The 7,987-nt window shown below is 34.5% G+C and overlaps 1 non-coding gene across 1 annotated transcript; it reads right to left on the bottom strand.

Annotated features, from left to right (window-relative positions):
- Positions 1–7,653: 7,653 nt before the first annotated feature.
- Positions 7,654–7,759, bottom strand: LOC150063204 (U6 spliceosomal RNA). Its single transcript, XR_016535731.1, has one exon. It is a non-coding gene; the product is annotated as a U6 spliceosomal RNA (small nuclear RNA).
- Between the last annotated feature and the right edge of the window lie 228 nt (positions 7,760–7,987).

Below are 7,987 nucleotides of genomic sequence, written 5' to 3'. Positions count from 1 at the left end.
ATTCACAAGCATTATATATATGCATATTAATCTGAAACCATATAGTAAGAGGACTTTTCTATTTACTCTCATATTTAGAATAGAAAAGGGCTGGCATTTCCATTTATGAGTGATTTATGAATGTTCAAAGCATCCAGGTAAGTTGTAATGTTTAGTATATTTATACTATACCAAATGTTTTACTAGTAGAAAGTTAATTTGTATGATTAATACTTTACTTTGGCCAAGATCACTGCATTATTCTGTGTAAATCTTCATTACGAATATTTTTGAAGTTTATGAATTATGAATTTCTATGTTACAGAAATCTGCAAACTCTTTGATAAGTTTTGAATATTTGTATTATAGTTAAGTAGTTGTACAAAGGAGTTGTCATTCACCACAGCAGTTTACCCCTTTCAATATTCTCATCCACATTCTTAAGTCTCACTTTCCCATATTTTCATTAATTTTGTTGTATTGGTGATTTTTGCCATTTAACATAGTAGTTTATGTATATGATGCATATAGGATTCATGCCACCACTTCAACATCTTCAGCTCCCTTAGACCTACTACATCCTTTATATTTCTCAATTCTGTTGTATATAAAATGAATTATTTCACGCATTTACCCCCTCTTCTCTTCATTCTACCACCCTACTCCAAGTAGCATGAGCCACTGATGTCTGGCTTGACTTAGTCTTTTAAAAGATGGTAGAAATAGGGGGCCGGGAGTTTGGCCTAGTGGCACAGTGCTTCCCTAGCATGCACGAAGACCCAGGTTCGATTCCTCGGTACCACATACATAGCCGAAGTGATGCTGAGGCTCAATTGGTAGAGTGCTAGCCTTGAGAAAGTCCAAGGACAGTGCTCAAGCCCTGAGCCCAAGCCCAGGACTGGCAAAAAAAAAATGGTAGAAATATAAATAGATTCAAAGTATAGCATTTAGAGGCAAGGTCATTGTTTCTTAGTGGCTGTGTGACCTCAGCCAACTATTTTTTTTTCTATATCAGAGTTTAAGATTTCTCATTTGCAAAGATGGCCTCAAAAGGCATATTCCATAATATTTTTAATTAAAACATCACATTGTCTGAAAGAGTAAATAAATATTTAGCAAATTTGAGTTTCTTTTCTCTACCAATTTTCAAGAAAGAAAAAAGTAAAAGTTAAAATTAGAACACAAGCAATGGCAAGCAAATCTCAGGGGCTAACTATAACTAACTTTTGATTTTATGATCCACAAATTTGATCTTATTCATTTCTTGGAACTAATATATATACATATATATATACATATATACATATATACATACATATATATGGTACTTTGAACAATATTCTTGTTTAAAAGTAAATCACAGGCTCACACCTGTAATCCTAGCTACTCAGGAGGTTGAGATCTGAGGATTGCAATATGAAGCCAGATTAGGCAGAGAAGTCGGTGAGACTTAAAATTCTCAGGAATAGCTGGAAGTGGTACTGTGTGGCTGAAGTGAGACCACTAGCCTTGAGCACAAACAGGCTCAGAGAAATCCAAGCCCTGAGTTCAAGTGACAGCACTGGCAAAACAGCAGCAACAAAAACATAAAACAACAACAAAACCTCAATTCTAATAAATAGCTAAGCAAATTATTTTATAGTTTGGCTTAGTATTCCAGAATATGGCGAGTATCTTATTATGTAGGTTTGTCTATAGTTCTCACTTTCTCAAGTTCTGCATCCTGGAAGCCTGAGTAGGTTGGGCTTATTAGGTCATGAATTACATAGGTCCACCTACTCTCTACATGTCTAATATTTATCATAAGCATGTATGCTCATTATCATTAGCAATTGGCATTTATCTACTTCAGATTTTGGATAAAATATACTATTAAAGTATTGAGTTTCTATGATATGGAAAATACATTTGTTTAATTGACTTGACTTTTTATATTGTTGAGCAAGTTTTACATTGTCTGCTTCACTTAAACAATTCCTTTCTCAAAATCTACCCTCTGGCCCTCTCTGGTGGCTCTAATTTAACATTTAACCACAAACAAGACTAATCCTCATAAAAGTAGGCACATTACTACAAATTCAATTCTCATAGTTGGAGTGTGTGGGGTGGGACTCAAACCAATGTACTTATTCTAAGAAATGGACTGAATGTGATGATCTAAGATTCTTTTTGCTGACTGATTTGCATGGCTTCTGCTGGGTCAGCAAGTACCACATCTACCTTGGCAATTTCAATTTGTTTCTTTCCTGGTTTGAATTTAGTTTCCTCTGTGAGATCACAGACCAGGCCATCAGCTAATCTTTGACCTTTGGCTATCTACTTAATTCACATAAAGGTCATATTCCTCAAAGGTAAATTTTCTTTATTATTTCTCTTCTACCTACTAGTACCTAGATCCTCTCTGTGTCCTAGCGTTATCCTTGAGTATCTTGCCACTTAATGAATGCCAGCCACCAAACTCTAATGAGCAGAAAACAACAACAGCAACAACAAAGAAAGAAAAGAAAAATGTCCAGTAAAGACAATCCTGTAAAAGCAACTTACAGCATTTAAACAATATTTGGCTATGGAATCAACCACTATAGGTGATTATCCACACTGTAGTTTTAGAACCTCCTGATGTCTAGTCTCAAAGATTAGATTTTATTTGTCATGCACTAAAGCATGAACACTGGGATTTTTCATAGCTCTCCAGATGAGTTTCATGGATACTAGAGAATGAGGACCACTGATTTGGGATCCTGGATCCAGTCTTCCCCAGCGACTGCCTCAATCACACCTTCCCTTGTCACACACTTCCTTCTCCCTGTCTTGGAGGGCTCAGATTTGGCAATGTTTATTTGCGTTCAGGATTATAAACAAAGTTCTGGAGTTAAGGTGTTGCTATTCTTGTTCATTAGCTCATATATATTTGGAAGGCCATTTTGAGATAATAGGCCAAAAGAAGTGGATTATTTCAAAAGAGTTATCAAAAGTTCACTGCTGCTTCTAACCAAGGACAAGAAAAAACTCAGTACCACCAAATGGCAATATTTGTTAGAGAAAATTATCAACATTAATATCAAAGTGTCAACATGTCTCCAGGAATTGATATTTGTCATGTCATCTCACTTAGTTCTTATTTGTTTTATCATACACTTTATAAGTTGTATGAGAGGAGAGGACTACAGTATCCCACAGCTTTTGCGTGTCAAATAGCATGTAGTATTTTGAAAAGTGCTCTAAGGAGTGAACATAACTCAAAAAAAAAATCTCTTCAATAATTTTGTAGCCTCTAAACTATGGGTCAAAATAATAAAAGAATTAAAGCAAGACCCAAATTTTGACTTGCAGAAAGGTTATACAAAGGTGTGGCCCACAGAGAAATCTCTCTTTAAGTCTTTAACCCATCTTTTAATGGGATGGTTGTTTCTTTGAAGATTAGTTTTGGAGTGATTCAATTTTTCTAGCTGTTGATATATTTTAGATATAAGGCCTTTGTCTCTTGTGAAGATTTTCTCCCACTCTGTGAGCTTTCTATTTAGCTTGCTAGCTATGTCCTCTCCCATACAGAAGATCTGCAGTTAATGCAGTCCCATTAACCCAAACTTTCTTTGATTTGTTGTGTTTCTGGATCTTTATTAAGAAACTTAGTCCTGTGCCAAGGAGACCTAATGTATCTCCTATTCCTTCTTATAAAATTTTCATTATATCTGCTTTTATCTTGAGGTTGTTGATTCATTTGGAGTTAATCCTGGGGTAAGGTGACATAGAAGAATCCAACACTTCCAGGGTAAAATAAGGTACATGTATTATTTAGCACTTCTAAATTATCCCGCAAAACATAGAATTAAAACAAAAATCTGGTCAAAGCATTTCATTAAAAATAATATGAGCATATTACTGTTAAATATAATGAGTATCTGGGGTAAAACCTTTGTGTAAAATAATAAACTCCTATAGAGAGTGGCACAGAACCTTTTAGATTTATGTTAAAACATTATTGAATTGAAGTGGCAAAATTACCTTTCTAAGTGGCAATTGGTAAAATTAATATGACCTTTTAAAAGCTATTCAAACTGAATTGCAGAAAGATACCATAATTTAGGTGAAATTAATTCAAAAATCAAGTTCACAGTTGGGAATAAGAATCCTTAATTTACTGGCTTTGTGTTCAGCTCTGATTATACAGCTTCCTGTTCAGCTCAAGTATAGTGAGTGAGGAAGGACCAGTTTTACAAATGACTTTCTATAGTACTAAGGAAATGCAGCCAATATCTTCTATATGCTTTTATTCAAATGCATCCACCCAAAGCAAATTTGGGAGTGTGGGGGAGCAGTGAGAGAGTCAGTGTCTGCCTATGAACCTTAAATATGTCATTTGTTCATGTAAACTTGCTCAAACAGATACTTTAGAAGATTGTAAGAAATGTAATAAAATATGAACACATGGACAAATGTACATGGCTATACTGCCAGATTCACAATAATGTAGAAATGACTATGTTATTTCAATCAATACAACAGAATAATTTTTGTTTAAATGCTATAGCATGCTTTGTAGTATGTATGTAACCAGTCAATACATTTAGATGCCAAATTCACTTAGTAAATTATGATTTCAGTTTGTTTTGAACTCGGCTTGTTTCACCTCTAAATCAATAGAGTAAAGTAAATTAAGTATGACTCAAAACACTTTCCATTTGAATTTACTTTTTAACCCATTTGGACATTTCAGGCTTTCTTGTGATAGAAAATTTTCTTTCTTGACAGAATATTTCAGTTGAATAAAAGATAAATCTAAGACTATGTTGTTTTGATATGAAAGGGAAATAAAGTGGTAATTTGGTGTGTGACTTCTCCAATCATGAGACTTCTATTAGCAAGAAAAAAATTACTTATCCTTCTATAGGTTGTACCAAATTCTCTGCACTATTTACTGATATATAAATATAACTATATATAGTTTTTTCATAGGTTATGGGGCTCGAATTCTGGGCCTGGGTGCAGTCCCTGAACCCTTCAGCCCAAGGCTACCACCTTACCTCTGGGCCTAGGCCTTTTCCGTGTGCTCTTCAGCTCAAGAATACTACCCTGGCTGGAAGTTTGGCCTAGTGGTAGAGTGCTTGCCTAAAGACCCAGGTTCAATACCTCAGTACCACATACATAGAAAAAAGCAAGAAGTGGTTCTGAGGCTCAAGTGGTAGAGCCCTTGCCCTGAGAAAGTCCAAGGACAGTGCTCAGGTCCTGAGCTCAAGCCCAGGACTCGCAAAAAAAAAAAAAAAAAAAAAAAAAAAAAAAAGTTTACCGCCCTACCCCTGGAGCCAAAGCGCCACTTTGGGTTTTCTAGTGATTAATTGGAGAAAAGAGTCGCTGGGGTTGGCTTTGAACTACGATCATCAGATCTCAGCCCCCTGAATAGCTAGAATTACAGGCGTGAGCCATCACACCCAGTTCCACTCTTACATTTTATAACACCGAACAATCAAAGATAAGGTTCAGATGAGTAATATGTCCGACATTCTTATGGGATTTCTAAATCTGTATTAGTCTTCGTAAAGGACTTGTTTACTTTCTCTCTCTCTCTCTTTCTTTCTTTTTTTTTTTTTTTTACAAATTCTGAATTATAATATTTCTATTTCCTTGACAAAACTCCCAATGGCAGAACAATGTTTATTTCAGAGTGAAAACCCAGTATATTTGACATTTTGATGCTTTGTTTTTTATTATATTTTACAACGTTATTATATTGCAATGAAAACAATAGTTTCATTATCACAAGTTCAATGGACAGGTGCCTGTCAGTAGTAAAATCAATGTATTGTTTAGTGGCATATGTAAAAATTGTGCAATGCAAATTTTAATATTTGTGTCATAGTTTATATTAGTTTTTAACACATAACACATTTAAAAATTGGAAAACTTTCACTACCCGCATTAGGGATTTTCACATTTAAATTACTTCATCCTTTCTATACAGAACTGGCATGTCATTTCTTGAAGTTATGCTGCCTGTTAGCTAATTACATGAATTGGATATTTATGGCTCATGATTTATTAGAATTTAATGAGATACTTGGCTAGAATTATTTTGAGGTTTTACATAAAATGATGCACAGGAAGTAAGTTCCAAAGACAATACCTGTATTCAGATAAAACAGAGAATGAGAAACCTTACTTTTCCAGATAAACAAAAGTATTAGAAAACTCTGAACTATCCCTAGAAAAAAATGACATAAAAAATGTAATCATTTTGGATGGATGCCTGTACTTCTGTCAAATTGTGAGGCTCTTTTTCTAATGACAGGAGCAGAAAAGAATGAAGAAGAGAAAATTTGTAATAAATCCAGGATGTAGCAGCAAAAGAAAAATAAAATTCCTGTCCCTTTGGAATTATTGGAATAACTTTGACATAATTACTAATTACATGTGGTTGATATTACTGTGACATACTGATTGACAGAATGTAGAGTTAGGAGGTGCTCACTGCTGTGTACCCCGCTGAGCTATTTAACCCCCTCCCAGGCTTTACCCAGGGATTGCATTTCAGCACATGGAGCCATCCTACTCTTTGTAGCCTTTGCTAATTCAGTGTTCTAACACCTGAGCACAAAGCTCAACATAGAGATCACTCAGTTAGCAGCACCTGTTATGTATTTTTTTCACTTCTTTCATTAAATAGAGTAATTTTACAAACCTGACATTTGGTGACAGACCATCAAGTGCTGTCATTTGGGCATTAAAATAATTAGCTGATTTCTCAACCTTAATTATCTGGCTTTTCTTACTTTCAAGCCAGCTGAAATTTGAAATATAAGGGAGGGTGCTGAATCATGTTAGAATCTGTCTGTTTTCCTCCTTGGGGAACTGAGCTACAGGAAACAGCTTCAGTAGCCATAGATTGCTTAACAATGTAAATAACTTCATAGAAATTCATTATTTGGTATTTTCATGGGCAAGTAATACAATCTGTACATGTACCAATATAGATTTATTCTGCAACACAACTAGATATATTTAATTTTCTGTTTCTTGTTTCTTTATCTAAATGTCAAAGCCCATTCTTCCTAGAGCCAGGATAAGCAGAGCAATCTGAGATTAAATGAAAACACAAAGAGAAGATGATATTAAGAGCTGCAGTAAACTGGTAATTCATATCGGTAATCCTTGTTATGCTGAAGACTGTGATCTAGAGAAGCATAGGTCAGAACCATCCTTAGCAGGAAGAGTTCACTAGAAATGGAGTTCACTCCATTTCTAAAACAACTAACACAAAGTAAAGTTAGGTGCTTATCTCAAATAGTAGAGTGTTAGCTAAGCATGCATGCTGAACATATGTAGATCCTCAATTCAAGCCTTAGTATAGCCAAAAAAGAGAAGAGAGGAGAATAAATAAGCATACTCAGGTCTGTTTTTCCATCAATGGCACACTTATTTTTACAGTAATTATATATATATATATGTAGAATACAAATTTGTTTATAGCAGAATCATCATAAGCATATGAGAAAGGAAACATGCTATATATAACATTAGTGTGTCCATGATATAATTAAATGATATTAAGTTTTCAGTTTTATTATAATCTATGAGACCACCCTCATACACATTCTGTGGTTTAGATGACATTATGTGTCATCTAAAATAATCATGATTAAACTCTGTGATTCCCTAAGATAGAAACTTCTTTTTAAAAAAAATATGGAATGCTTCATGAATTTACGTGTAATCCTTGCACAGGGGCCACACTAATCTTTTCTGTATCGTTCCCATTTAGTATATGTGCTGCCAAAGCAAGCAAGATAGAACGTATTATGTCTTAGAGGACAATACTGACTTGCTTTTATTTGAGAGTCTACATAAAGTCTTGTAGAGTGAAGACCAGTTTGGTAGTTGGAATTTGTAGGATATAAAATGTAACAGTGAAGGTAGCTATATGTCTCCTGATATAATTTTAGATTTAAACAATTTTGCTAACCAGAGAAAAAGATTAATCTAAATCTCCTTTTTCTTCTGTTTAAAATGGAAT

Source organism: Megascapheus bottae, chromosome 5, assembly GCF_031878675.1.
Source record: "Megascapheus bottae isolate mThoBot1 chromosome 5, mThoBot2.hap1, whole genome shotgun sequence".
Lineage (NCBI taxonomy): Eukaryota > Metazoa > Chordata > Mammalia > Rodentia > Geomyidae > Megascapheus > Megascapheus bottae.
This window is presented reverse-complemented; position numbering and strand designations above follow the sequence as displayed.